A 15,539-nucleotide genomic window follows, 5' to 3' on the forward strand; every position below is an offset into this window, starting at 1 on the left:
TGATACCATAATTCTTGTGATTTTTCTGCCCACATTTTAAGAGGTTTTTAGAACTGGTGGCATGATCTGGGGGCAAACTAGCAGTTAAGAGGGTATTACTTAAAATGTATGCATGTTAAAAATCTGACACTTCATCAATTAATGTCCATACTCCTTGCGCACATGTGTGTAAATTTGGGTTAATGTCCGATATTGCGAAACCAGTTAAAAAGGGCAAATGTCGCCATTTCTGAATGCAAGCTCCCAGGAAGAGCATATTTGGACAGGGTATACCTCCTGTGATATGTGATGGGTGCATGTAATTTTAAACAAATGTGTACCTGTGCAAATATGTCTTTTGGGTGAAAATATAGATTGTGTGTAATTTGACAGGGGTGGGTTCTCTGTATCATAAACAGACCTCATCATGATGACACTTCATTTCATTCCCCCAATCAAGAGGAAGCAGATGAAGTGGCCAATGACAAGTGGAGAGGGGTAGAGCTTAGTGATGCTGCACACACACCCATTTTCAAAACACATAAAAGCAGACAGTCAGGACAGATAGGGGACAGTCAATTCCATTTGCTGCAACGCGCTCTGCCGGACCATACCACATCCAGAGATCCAGACTTCAAATCCATCAATCTCCAGAATCCAGAGAGGCTAGAGAGAGAGCAGAGCTGACCCAGACCACTGTTAGCAGAACCAGAGAGCTGACCCAGATCACTGTGAAGTGCCGAGACCAGACCAGAGTCCAGTCTAAAACCTGACCAGATCTGTGGCGAGGCCCATTCTATTTCTAAAGATATTGTGAGTACCTAGCAGACTGTGCAGAACCAATCTCTTAGTTAAAATAATATAATTCAATCTATTTTAATCTAAGTAGAAATGCCTCCTAACTGTCACCTGTCATTTGTAAAGCTGTCACCTGTCATTTTCTAGTTGCAAGCTGCACTTGTCACTTTGAATTTTAACATTCCAAATCCGAAAAACTACCTTTATTTAATCACTCATATCTCCGTGACCGTTTGTCTAGAGACTTGCAGTAACTTTCCTCTGAAAGCTTAAAATCTTAGCTTTCCTACGAACTTAGAACCGCATTCCTACCCCCGATACTTTTGCCGCAATCGCGAAAAACGCACTCGCGAATTTGCCGCGATTTGCAAATTTCTCAACGTGTGAAAACAGCAGTTTTCTTGCTTTCAGTTGCCAAAAATTCGTTTAACCTGCTAGTTACTCCTAGATCCTTGCTAAGGTGAGCCTGGACTAATATTAACTTGATACCACTCACCCTGAACCTCTAGAGGGAATTAAAAGCATTTTAGCATATTTTTCACTTCATTGCCAGCACATATAAAAGCATTTTGGGCCTGTGTTTCCAACTTCTGTAGTCTAAGCTTGCTGGGGTGAACTGAATTACAGTTGATTGCATTTCTGAGAACTGTGTGCTTTCCTTCCATTTCCTTGCATTGCATAAAGGGGGGAGGGGATTGCCAGAGAAAAGTGATTACATTGTTTTGTTGAAATCATATTGAGTATTTTCTGTATTGCATTTTTCATTCAACATTACATCCATCTGAACTTATATAAAGCATTCTCTACCACCTTATTCTTCTGTTCCTATTCACAAGTGTGCTAGTGCCAGACTATCCATTATTGATTACTGCTCATATTCAGTGTGATATCCAATTATTAATTTATTATAAAGTGTGATATATATCTATATTGTTTAATTTCTCAAATAAACCTTTTAACTTGCAAAACAGAACTACTTCTTGGCTCAGGGGGGTCAGGGGGATTCCAAGGGAGGGGTGTTATATAGGGGTAGTCATCCAGAACGCATGAACTGGACATAAAGATATATCAATAAGGGTTTCCATTCAGTATCCCAGACTAGGCATTGACTTAGCTGTAGTGTTGAATTGAATCCTTTTACAAATTGGGGGCTCGTGCCGGACGTTTGGGTTAGATCTATCACTTGTGCAGATTAATACAGCGTGCCAGCTGACCAGATACACATATCTGGTCGGATCACCACGCTGTGTTACGCTGTAAAGAACTCCCCTAAGGAACGCTCTAAGGAAAAGGTCTGTTTTGCAAGAATAAAATACAAACTTCTGTAAGTCAGGAAGGAACTCAAATCTCTAGAATGACGACCTTAGTAGACATGAAAATAGCCAGAGAGCACTTCTTACATAAGTTATTTGTGAGAGGTGAGTGGACTCACCAGGACCGCATGGTCTGGTTGCAGGCCATCACGCAACAGGTCACGGAAACAGGGTCAGATAAATGGAGAGATCAGGGTCCCTTACATGTGGCCCTGAGTGAACTATACATGGCTCCTAAAGCTAAGGATGAACAAGACAAGATGGTTAGGATAGCGGCATACCTGTACCTATATATGGGAGACATGCAGGATAAATGTACTGAAAGCCAAGATCTGGCGAATAAGCGACAGATGGCGTTAGAGAAGGTCCAATCTGACCTGGTCTCTTCTGAGCAGAGGCTGCAGGGGAGCCAGGAGTCAGAAACTGAGAGTAGACAGCACATCATTAAAATAAAGAGGGACATGGATATACTGCAACAGGAAAAGGCTGACCAGGATACCAGATTTCTGGCCTTGCAGAAGGAGTACCAAGAAGGTTTGGACTCCCTACTGCAGAGCCAGAAAAAGCTGGAGCAACAGTTAGACTTCAATAGGGCATGTGCTGAGCAGGTAGTCACCCTGCAAAGCCACCTAGATAGGGAGAAGGCAGAGAGCAATAAACTGATTTTGAAAGACCTGGATACCCAGGCAGAATTGACCAGGAGCGCCAGAAAGCTGGTGCCTTCCAAAGGCAAAGGGACGACCTGGCGGCACAGATGCAGGCTCTTAGTCAGGAAAGGGATACCTTAGGCCAGGAAGTCTGCCACTTAAAAAGGAAAATGGAAGAAAATCAACTGGCCCTCCAGGGACTGGGTGACCTCCAAAAAGAACACCACAACTTGTTAGAGCACACCAGGAAGGTGGAGGATGCTCTGGCAAGAAAGGAGCAGGCCAATAGGGACACAGCTCAGGAGGTAACCCTCCTGCAGCAAAGACTGGCCCAGTGTTCCAGGACCAATCAGGAAACGCAGAGAGAGAATGAGGCTCTCTGCCAGCACAATGATAGGCTCCAACAACAGGTAGCGATGCAGGAGAGACTGATAGAGTCTAGTAAGGCCTTAACTGAGGAACTGAAGGCGCAGGCTCTTGCATTGCAACAGGGAGCAGGGGCGGATAGAGATGAAGTTTGCTGGGAAAGAGAAACTCCTGAGCATAACCCCAGGAGCCCTAGTACCAGAGGCCTTTATTTCTCTCAGTCCCTGGACTCTGCCACCTCCATGTCCCTGGCGCACATGAGCACAGGGCCACAGGGATGGCAGATTACTATCCAGCCAGAAGCATGGGGCTCATAGGCCAGTACCACCCAGGAATGGAGGGGCGGGCATCCGGGTATGGGCACCCAAGCACAGTGCAATTTGATGGGGAACCCCAGGAGAGTAGGCCCATTAAGGGCATCCTGAAAACCTCTGCCCAGTTAGGTCAGTGGGGGGGGGGGTACCCATCAAATCCTGGCAGCAAGGAGGGATCTGAAGACTCCTCTGAACGGCGCAGGACACAGGAGACCAGGTCCCCACATTCTGCCAGCCATTCCCAGGCTCGCAGAATCCGGGAAAACCTGGAAGAACAGACGGGAACCTCTGGGAGCAGTGCCTCTGAGTCAGAGGATGAATGGACCAGGGTTACCCGAACCAAAAAGGCCAATAAGGCAAAAAGGGCCTTGATTAAGGACCCATTGAAACAGATTAAGGCAATCAGGAGTGTCATCACGCCTTATCATAAGAACGCCAAGTACTCTGTTTGGGAACACTTGGAGCTCTATGAGCAAATGATGGAGACTTTTCATTTGAAGGACAGCCAAAGCTGTATCCAATATGTAAAGTGGACATTCTCCCCAGAGTACTCCAGTTTCTTTGCAGGGCTGGAGGACCAAAATCATTCCAGGTGGTCCACCTATAGGGCGGCCATATTAAAACATTTTTATGTTCACAGAAATCCCCAAGAGGCTCGCAAGGCAGCCTACAATTTGCAGTGTGGGGAGGATCAGGCCCCACAAGAGTTTGTGCAAGAACTGAAACGTGCCTTTGCGCAGACCACCAGAAGGGTGCGCACAGACAGCAGAGAATTTATTAATACGTTTTTCCATGCCTTGCCCAAATATATAATGACCCAGCTCGTGAGAGATTTTCATGAGAAAAGATCTTTAGAATGGGTCATTGAACAAGCCACCCGCATCTACGAGGTGCAGAAACCGGTGGAAAACAAAAACCAGCCCAAAAACCCCAAAACTAACAGCACCCCTGCTGCTGCCAAGGTGGCAGAGGTAAAGGTCACCCCCGTTTTAGAGTTGGAGATGGGGGGGCCTAAAAACCTACCTGCACCTAATAATGCTAGGCCCAGAAGGTCCTCGGGCCAGTCACAGACAGGGAGCCAGGGAGGCAGCCCCACAAATGGGGTCCCTCGCTCTCCTGATTATGTAAGCCCCCGTTACAAGGGAAACAGACCCATCCTGGGTTATGTGTGGACTCCTCCAGCCCAAGGGGGGGGATCCAGCCAAGCACCTAACCCAGGGAACTTCCCTCCTAACTTCCCACAGGAGGGCAGAAATTCTCCAAATCCTGGGCAGAACTTTTTACCCAGGTCTCCACCCAATTTCCAGCCCCAAAATCCTCCACCCTTCTTTCCCCAATTCCCTGAGCCCAGACAACCGAATCCAGGAGAGGGGAGGCCAAGGGTGGAGGGGTATCCAAATCTTCCCAACCAGGGGTACTACCAAAGAAGGGATAGCTACCCTTCCCGGGATCAGCCCAGGGGAGAAAACAGGGCCCCGTATCAGCCTGAGCGGGTTTCCCAGTTAGAGTGCCAGGTTCAAAACATGGCGCGGGATCTGGGTCACATACTGAGGGCTCAGCAGAACCCTCAGATCGGCATGCCGGCGCAGAACGCACCCAACTCTGGACCTGGTGCTCCAGAACAATGACGGGGGCAGCACCCCGATAACTCACCGGTTCCCAGGGAGGAGGCACAAAGGGAAGGGGGGTGTAAAGCCTTGGAGGAAGCTTCCTTCCTCACTTGTAAACAGCCCCTGGAAACCCAGGAACCGGAAACAAAATCTCTTGCCCCTGAAAGTCTGCCTCCTAAGGAGCAGAGGGGGGGTAGGAGAAACAAAAGACCCAAACAGATTCAGTTTGAGGAGGAGGTACAGATCTTCCAATTTGAGGGAGAGGGATCCTCAGAGGATCCTGGGAGAAGGATCTTCTCCTTCAGAGATGGGGGAACTCCTCCCAAGGAAAAATGGGCCCCAAGGGATTCCAATCCAGACTGGGGAGATGTGGAGACTGAGCTACCGCCGCCCACCATCTCATCCCAGAACCCACAATACCAAAATCCCCTGGTTCAAGCCCATCCTGATGACTGCCTCCAAAAAGGGGGGGGGCGGCCCAGAACCGGAGCCAGGGGAACCCACAATGGCTCTGATCTCCAGTTGCCAACTTTTTCTTTGAGATTCCCAAGGCTCTCCACAGAATTCTGCCCAAATCTCTTCACTAGCGATGTCCAAAACCAGAAAGTTAGCCCACCAGTTGTCCAAAAATGTGCATTATCTGTGCCCCCTTGAGGAGAAGGAGGGAAGATATTATGCCCCGGTACAAGTACAGGGGCAGGGTACGATTTCAGCGCTGGTGGACACGGGATCTCAAGCTACCCTTCTGTCCAGAAGGGCCTTTGATGAACTGAATGCAGGAAGGGGAGGGAATTACCAAATTCCTCTCACCTCACTTCCTGGACAACTCCAGAACTTTGACGGGAAGGAAATTCCCATCGAGGGGACGGCAGACTTGGACATTAAAATTGGGCGACACAAGTTGAAACACCCGGTCATAGTTGTGACTCCAGAGGGCACCCCTTGTTTACTAGGGAATGACCTCCTGAGAAGGTTGTCACCCCTAATAGATTGCGTAAACAAGGTCCTCTGGACCCAGACTAGCCGACCAATAAAATTAAAACAGAGTGTCAACCATGTTAGTTTAAACGGCACCTGCCACATGGTTGAACAAAAATCTGACCAAGTAGAATTTCACTTCCAGAACAACCAAATTCCAGACGTGACAGTAATAGCAGTAGGACAACAGACTGGTGATGGGGGGTCCTCTCTATTTCTGAAAATCAACCTTCCTTCCAGCCTAAAGTGGTATTCCACGCTGGAAGGAAATACTCTGAAATTCTTTACTAATCCACAATCAGAAACTCCCACTCCTATAGTCCAGAAAGATGTGAAATCAGCTCAGAGCCTGGCTGATATTCAGCAAATTGGAGAGCAGTTGTTCATCCCTGTCCAGTTAAATGATGGGAAGGACTCTGTTCTCACTCGAGTGTGTGTGAACAACGGTAAGAGCTTCATCAGCGAAGCCATGTTCCGCCAACTCCCAAAAGATCCAGCCATTCCCACATTCAAACTGATAGACAAATGGGAAATGGACCTGGAAGCGCCTAATTCCAAACATCTCCTGCCAAGCAGGTGTATGCTCAAAATCTCCATTGGCAACAAGAGCATAGTCCACAATTGTTGGGTCGTGCGAGACGTCCCTGCCGCCTTTTACTTAGGCAGTGACATTCTCAATCGCTTTGCCATTAGTTTGGACCTAATAAACTTCAAAGCTTGGTCCCGATTAGCGGATAATCCCATGGGCTTTGATGATCCAGAAAGAGCATTTAGGTCAGCTCAATTGCTACCTTATGCAGTTGAAATTCAGATCAAAGAGGAAGTCACCATCCCAGAAAGGACCCGACAATTCTCCCTGGAAGTGAAAGTTAAAAGAGGACAATATTTGCAAAACCCTGATGCTTACATACATCTAAACGCTTCTCTCCAACAGCAAGGGTTGGGGGTAAACCCAACTCCATTAGTCAACATAGAACATGACACCATTCTAATAGAGGTGGATAACAGCGACTTAAAGAGTATTACTCTAGCCGCAGGCACCATTATTGGAATGGCGGTTGATGACCGACATTTTTCCATCGATTTAGGTAATGAACTGTTAGGACCAATCCCCAAGGACTGTTTTGACAGTGACAGTGATGACAATACAACACCAGACAGGATTTTTACCCGGCATGGAGGGAACTTCCTGGTGTACACTTCTTGCCCTTATGGTAAGGAAGATGTGACTTGTGACTTCAGAAGGGATGAGGTGATTTTCCAAGTCCATGAGGGCTGCCTTTCCCACCTGAAGCCCCCAGTCCAAATCAGCACTCTGACCAGGGACTTCTCCACCCAGCTGGAGGAGGCCGCTGAAATAGCAAAACCAGAAGTCTTTCCAGGCTTCAGGCAGATGGTGGAAGAGAGAGTCAACCTAGCTGACGCCTGTGTGACTCTGGAACAGAAGCAAAAGTTGAAACAAGTTTTCTTGGATTTCCAAGATCTCTTTGCGGTAGACTCATATGACTGTGGTCGCACTGACATCCACACAACAACAATCCCCACGGACCATGGCATGACTCCTGTGTTTGTGAAGCAATATCGCTTGCCTCTCGCATCAATAGAGTCCCTTACTGAAATAATTAAGAACCTTGAGTCCCGGGGAATAATCCGTCCAGTCCACAGCACCTTCAATAATCCGGTGCTGGGAATATTAAAGCCAAACTGCCAGTGGAGACTCTGCGCTGACCTCAGGGAGCTCAACAAACGGGTCCATACTTCCCGATGGCCTCTGCCCTACATTGACCAAGGGCTGGCCCAGATTCAGGGGTCACAGGTATTCACTGCAATAGACCTGACCAATGGATACTGGACTGTGCCTGTCAGTAGGGAGGACCAATACAAGCTGGCTTTTACCTTTGGGGGCCAGCAATACACATGGACCCGGACTCCCTTCGGATACCTCAACTCCGGCAATGAATTCAACATTTTCCTACATAAGGCCATGCCCGACCTGGGTGCGCGGGGTAACCTGGCTTATGTAGATGATGTCCTCATCAAAAGTTCATCTGTGGAGGAACACATAGCGGAGATCCGTTATGTTCTGATGCAGTTGAGGGCCGCCGGAGCAAAACTTTCCTCTCAGAAAGCACAGTGGTGTAGAACCCGTGTTAATTTCTTGGGGCATGAGATTACTCCTCAGGGTCTCTGTCCCCAGGAAAAGAAGGTGGAAGCACTCCAAAAACTGAAAGACCCCACAACTCTGCGGGAACTAAGGAGCCTCCTTGGACTGACTAATTACAGCAGAAAGTTCATTGAGGGCTACGCAGAGATCACCAGACCCCTGATTCATCTCCTGAAGGGGGGGGGTCAAGTGGGAATGGGGTCCAGAACAAGCCGAGGCAGTAAAACAACTCAAAAGAAGCCTCTCACAAGAGCCTTGCCTAGCTTACCCTGTCAGAAACAAGGAGTTCTTCCTGGAGACAGGGTTCTCTAATACGTGCTTGACGGCAGTATTATACCAAAAGCATGACAAGGTCAATAAAGTAATCTCCTATGCGAGCAAAACTTTATCCTCTGTGGAGGAAAAATTCAACGATTGTGAGAAGGCACTCCTGGCGACGGTGTGGGCATTGAAGAATTACCGCCCGTTTATCCAGGGGGAACACATCATAGTGGAGACTCCACACCAGCCTCTGCAATATCTCCAAAGTGACAGAATCCGGGCCGGAAATGTGAGTAATTCCCGAATTACTTCCTGGATTCTGTCAATGCAAGGCTTTCCTGTGGAGGTCAGATATGGCCAAAACAAGAAGAGTCCCCTCGCGCAAGGTCTGGCTGACTTGCATGATTGTGCCAGAGAAAACTGTCTCGAGGACGAAAGTCTAAAAATCAAGGACAACATGGAGGCATACCTTAATTCCCCACACAAGGTCTTTGAAGAAGACAAGTGTGAGGGAATGCCCACTGTGTATGTGGATGGATGCTCTTACCATGTTGACAACAACGGGGAGAAAGAACTGGTGGCCGGCGTAGGGAATGCATGGGTGAATGAGTCCCCAGAACCCTCCGCTGGATACAAAATTGGTCCCCAAAGTAGTCAGGTGGATTGATGGCTGTGCATCAGGCCATCCTCACTGCTGTCCAGCATCAACTCCACGAACTGGTCATAATCACAGATTCGGATTATGTACGGAACCGGTTCGTGGAACACCTGGTTAATTGGAAAGCCAGAGGCATGTTATGTGCTAACAACAAACCCTTGAAACATGGGAAGTTGATCCAAAACATTGATGATCTGGTCACCTCGAATGAGATGACCATCTATTGGAAAAAGATCAAGGGTCATTCCAAAGTAGAGGGACCAGACGAAACTGGAAATGACTTAGCTGATCAGCTGGCCAAAACCGGGGCCATCCAAGGGGATCTAATTGAGATTGAGTCCCTGTTGGGGGAAATCCAGGTCACTGCTATCACTAGGTCCCAGACACATGCTCACAACGACCTTTCAATTGCACAATGGAGCAAGGAGACCCCTGATGCTGATTTGATTACAGCTCAGAAGGGGGATCCAATAATTGGTAAATTTTACCAGCACCTTGAGGACCCTGAGAACTTTCCCCTGACGGATACCGATTATATTGGGAAAGAGGACCTAAGAGTGTTGATGAAATGTCCAAAAATGTTCCGAATCCAAGACGGTTTGCTGGTTAGGAAATCCAAAGCTGGCCACGATCAGTGGGTGGTTCCTACCTCATTCCGAAGCCTGATGTTAAGTCACGCCCATGATGCGGCCACCGCCGGTCATAGGGGGTTTCACACAACATTGGAAATCTTAAGAGAGGTTGCATACTGGCCACACATGGGGCAGGACCTCGACCAATATTTGAAGGGTTGTCTTGTGTGTGCACAATTTCAGCCAACATCCCTCACACACCGTGCGCCTCTCCAAAAGAGGGGGATGACACTGCCATGGTCAGATTTACAAATTGACTTTGTAGGCCCCGTGATTCGCTCTGCTAGGGGGAATAAGTACATCTTGACTGTGACATGCTTGTTTACCAAGTGGGTGGAATGTCTCCCAGCCCCAAATTGCAAGGCAGAAACTGCAGCTGCCCTGATGATTAACCACATCTTTTCCCGTTTCGGTCTACCTCAAAGGATTGAGTCAGACAGGGGTAGCCACTTCACCAGTGAAGTAATGACAAAGATGTGGGAGATACTGGGGGTCAAAAGGAAGTTGCATATTGCTTACAGGCCAGCTTCTTCTGGGGCAGTTGAGAGATATAACCGAACCATTGTGAGCATATTAAAGAAGTTTGTGGCAGATTCTGGGCCAAGTTGGGATATCCGATTACCTCTGGTCCTAATGGCGATCAGATCTACCCCTTCATCTGCAACCAAAATGTCACCATTTGAGTTGATGACTGGGCGCAAGATGGTGCTTCCTCAGCATTTGCTCTACAGGACCCAAGAGCAGACACTGATAAATGCCTCCACAACTCATGAGTATGTGGAGAATTTAAGGAAACACCTTCAACATGCTTTTGCCTATGCTCAGCGGAATCTCAAAAGATCAGCTGAGAGTATGAAGACCCACTATGACCTGAAAACTTCCAGGAAGGAATATCAGGTGGGGGACCGGGTCTATCTATACAATTTCCAAAGGAACCAGGCCAAACAGCGAAAATTTTTGCCTACATGGAAGGGACCCTTTGAGGTTATAGACAAAATCTCCCCTGTGACCTACAAGATCCGCATCCCCAAAGGCGGTTTGGCAGAGGGGGAAGACAAGTGGGTCCACATTAACCAGTTGAAGTGTTGCCATCCCAGGCACACTCTGCAACAACTGGAGGAATCCTCTGGAATCCTAGAGGGTACTGTCTCAGATTAATTCAGTTCTAACTTAAAATATCCTACATATCGCCTATCAAATTCTGAGTTTCTCAATGTGGGTGTTTTGGTTTTGAATGCAAAAAGAAATGTGCATGTTCATATGTTTTGACTATAAATTTAGATGCCACCCCACTATATCAATGGTGGGGGAAAAATGTCTATGGATAGGTATTGCCGCTCTTCCTTTGTCGTCCTAGGAGAAAGAAAACCTGGAGACGGGCCAAGGAGGACGATCCGGAGACCGGGAGCAGAGACGCAACGGGCCCGGGATCCGCCCAATATTCCCATCAGGACCGGCGAGGAGAACCGATCGATCCGACCGGATGGAGGAAAAGATGCTGAACTGTGCCATCTATTGGAAGAAGATGAGGAAACATCCCCGGTCTTGCGAGTTCCATCAGTGAAACCGAATGGCCATCGCAAGAGAGGGGCTTGTGGGATGTTTTTACCCATACATCCAAGCCCTACCTCAAAAACTGTGCAGTACTGACATGGAAAACATCATGATGGCCAGAGCTTCCCAGAAAATGCACAGGGAAATGCATGAAGAATAGGCTGCCACTCATTTTTGCCGATGTTATGGGCACAGAAGGGCACTGCCTAAAACCACCATTGGACTACCCACACAGTAGTCTGAAACCATTGGGAATGGCAATGCTGATTGCCAAAAGCAACCTAGAATTGTGGGGAATTCATTTTCTTAAATCCCAAAAAGGGGTGCAGTACCAGTACTCACCACTATCAGAAAGCCGGCGTTTTAAAACCACCAGATTTTGTTTAAAACTGAATAAATGAACCCAAGGCAGGCCAAAGAAAGACTTACTGAGAGGTGGATACAATCTAAAGTTATATTCTGAAGTGACTTGAAGGTTTATAACAAGACTGGCTGAGCTGTGGATTTCAGCAGTTTAAGTAAATTTGGACTGAAAGACACTAAAAACCTAAATGTTTAAAAGAAATGAGTGACCTAATTTTGTGTGTCACATAGGTTGCAATTGTTTAAATATCATAGTTTTAAACTTGGAATCAGCATCCTAGCTGCATATGTAAAAAATTGTCTTGACTTAAACTGGGGAACAAAAGTGACATTAGCTGGGGCCTGGCTTAAGGAACTGAATTCTGCCCACCAGCTACCCCCGACAGGAGTTGAGACTTGCACAACAGCTGTGTTCCCAGGCCTATCTGCCTTTTGCTGCTCCCACCAAAAGGGATATGACACTTCCCTGATTGAATTACCTGGGCTCTGCAGGAAATTGAACAAAGCCCTGTCCTGACTCAGGCAAATGTTTTATTATGGGGGCCGTAAAAAGTGGCTTCCTCCTGGAAGTAAAGGGGAAGAGCACTGCCTGTGAGAGCAAGCTGGCTTGGCAGAACTGGAAAAACCAGAAATTCAACCTTGTGCTGGGGGGAAACCACACCCCTGTAGCCAGAATATGGTTTTAGAAAAAGATGAATAACTCATAGAGCGGACTTGTGAAAATTATTTAAATGATACCATAATTCTTGTGATTTTTCTGCCCACATTTTAAGAGGTTTTTAGAACCGGTGGCATGATCTGGGGGCAAACTAGCAGTTAAGAGGGTATTACTTAAAATGTATGCATGTTAAAAATCTGACACTTCATCAATTAATGTCCATACTCCTTGCGCACATGTGTGTAAATTTGGGTTAATGTCCGATATTGCGAAACCAGTTAAAAAGGGCAAATGTCACCATTTGTGAATGCAAGCTCCCAGGAAGAGCAGATTTGGACAGGGTATACCTCCTGTGATATGTGATGGGTGCATGTAATTTTAAACAAATGTGTACCTGTGCAAATATGTCTTTTGGGTCAAAATATAGATTGTGTGTAATTTGACAGGGGTGGGTTCTCTGTATCATAAACAGACCTCATCATGATGACACTTCATTTCATTCCCCCAATCAAGGGGAAGCGGATGAAGTGGCCAATGACAAGTGGAGAGGGGTAGAGCTTAGTGATGCTGCACACACACCCATTTTCAAAACACATAAAAGCAGACAGTCAGGACAGATAGGGGACAGTCAATTCCATTTGCTGCAACGCGCTCTGCCGGACCTTACCACATCCAGAGATCCAGACTTCAAATCCATCAATCTCCAGAATCCAGAGAGGCTAGAGAGAGAGCAGAGCTGACCCAGACCACTGTTAGCAGAACCAGAGAGCTGACCCAGATCACTGTGAAGTGCCGAGACCAGACCAGAGTCCAGTCTAAAACCTGACCAGATCCGTGGCGAGGCCCATTCTATTTCTAAAGATATTGTGAGTACCTAGCAGACTGTGCAGAACCAATCTCTTAGTTAAAATAATATAATTCAATCTATTTTAATCTAAGTAGAACTGCCTCCTAACTGTCACCTGTCATTTGTAAAGCTGTCACCTGTCATTTTCTAGTTGCAAGCTGCACTTGTCACTTTGAATTTTAACATTCCAAATCCGAAAAACTACCTTTATTTAATCACTCATATCTCCGTGACCGTTTGTCCTAGAGACTTGCAATAACTTTCCTCTGAAAGCTTAAAATCTTAGCTTTCCTACGGACTTAGAACCGCATTCCTACCCCCGATACTTTTGCCGCAATCGCGAAAAACGCACTCGCGAATTTGCCGCGATTTGCAAATTTCTCAACGTGTGAAAACAGCGGTTTTCTTGCTTTCAGTTGCCAAAAATTCGTTTAACCTGCTAGTTACTCCTAGATCCTTGCTAAGGTGAGCCTGGACTAATATTAACTTGATACCACTCACCCTGAACCTCTAGAGGGAATTAAAAGCATTTTAGCATATTTTTCACTTCATTGCCAGCACATATAAAAGCATTTTGGGCCTGTGTTTCCAACTTCTGTAGTCTAAGCTTGCTGGGGTGAACTGAATTACAGTTGATTGCATTTCTGAGAACTGTGTGCTTTCCTTCCATTTCCTTGCATTGCATAAAGGGGGGAGGGGATTGCCAGAGAACAGTGATTACATTGTTTTGTTGAAATCATATTGAGTATTTTCTGTATTGCATTTTTCATTCAACATTACATCCATCTGAACTTATATAAAGCATTCTCTACCACCTTATTCTTCTGTTCCTATTCACAAGTGTGCTAGTGCCAGACTATCCATTATTGATTACTGCTCATATTCAGTGTGATATCCAATTATTAATTTATTATAAAGTGTGATATATATCTATATTGTTTAATTTCTCAAATATACCTTTTAACTTGCAAAACAGAACTACTTCTTGGCTCAGGGGGGTCAGGGGGATTCCAAGGGAGGGGTGTTATATAGGGGTAGTCATCCAGAACGCATGAACTGGACATAAAGATATATCAATAAGGGTTTCCATTCAGTATCCCAGACTAGGCATTGACTTAGCTGTAGTGTTGAATTGAATCCTCTTACACACACTAGCTTGTCCAGTAAGGGGAACTGTCAGTCCAGCCTCCCCATCCAGCTCCTCTTGCGTTTCTGCATTTGGCTAATGAGAGAAAATAGCAAAGGCTTTCGGCAGTATGTATATGTATCTGTCCTCTATCTACAGAACTGTGTAAGCATGTTCTTGGTGTGTGCACGTGTGTGTCTGTGTAACTTTGTGCATGGGTGCGAGTTTGCTTCCATGAGGCACCTGTATCAGGGAAAACGTCAGCTGGATAAGGTTTTAATGGTTGTCTGAAGGAAGATCTGTTTGCATATGTGGATGTCACTGGACGTCACGGGGGCTGGCCAAAATGTGACTGGCATCTTGCATTTCTGGCTCTTCAGGCTTTTATGTTTATGGGGGTCCAGATGGACATTCCATGGACCCTCTCTTCACTTCCATAATGGCACTACCTAGCCGTAAAATGGCAACAGTTGGAAAATGGTTTATCTGAGTATGGTGCATTACCTGCCAAATGCCTACCTGATATCCTTATACATCCCAAAACTGTTGGCTTTGCCAGTGATTGTTTTTAAAAGGACTTCAGTCCAAGTGACTGGAGCACATATTGCTTATAAATCATATGGCAGAAAGCACATTTGGCTAAAGCATATAGATTACACCAGAAGTTTATTTGCAGAGTTCTTAAGCCATCAATTTGCACAAGACTCCTTAGAAATAACACTGGCAGGCCCTGCACAGTGCAAAGTTTAACTACGAGATAGAGCCGCTTCAAAGAGGAATGTGTTTGTGTGGGATGGGGCAGGTAATGGCTGAGAATGACCATAGGGATTAACATGGCTGTGGACAGTGAACGTGTGGGTAACTAACCAAGCAACACCTTACTTCCCATCTCCATGAGCATTTGTCCTTCGATGCAATCGTTTTGCTTACAACTCAACATTTAGAAAAAAAAATGTCAATGCTGGTATGTACTCTTCGTTCTCCTATCCCACAAGTATCCGGCCTATACAAGGCAACTCAAATGCAAACAGTTGCATTCCAAACCAATAGACACATACTCTTAATGTAGCAAGTTTGACTTCGAATGTTCCCAAATGTTGCCAACTTCACAAATGCAAAAAAGAAAGAGAACGTTTATTCCCGAAACTTGTTGTATGCATACGTACATACTGCATCATCTTTTAGAGGTGTGGAGAAAGCGTATGTGACGTATTCCAGCACATCGCAGTGCAGGCAATTGAGTGTTTTAGTCCCTGTGCTTCAAGCAATCG

This window comes from Ambystoma mexicanum, chromosome 4q (assembly GCF_040938575.1).
Source record: "Ambystoma mexicanum isolate Mex_15411 chromosome 4q, UKY_AmexF1_1, whole genome shotgun sequence".
Classification (NCBI taxonomy): domain Eukaryota; kingdom Metazoa; phylum Chordata; class Amphibia; order Caudata; family Ambystomatidae; genus Ambystoma; species Ambystoma mexicanum.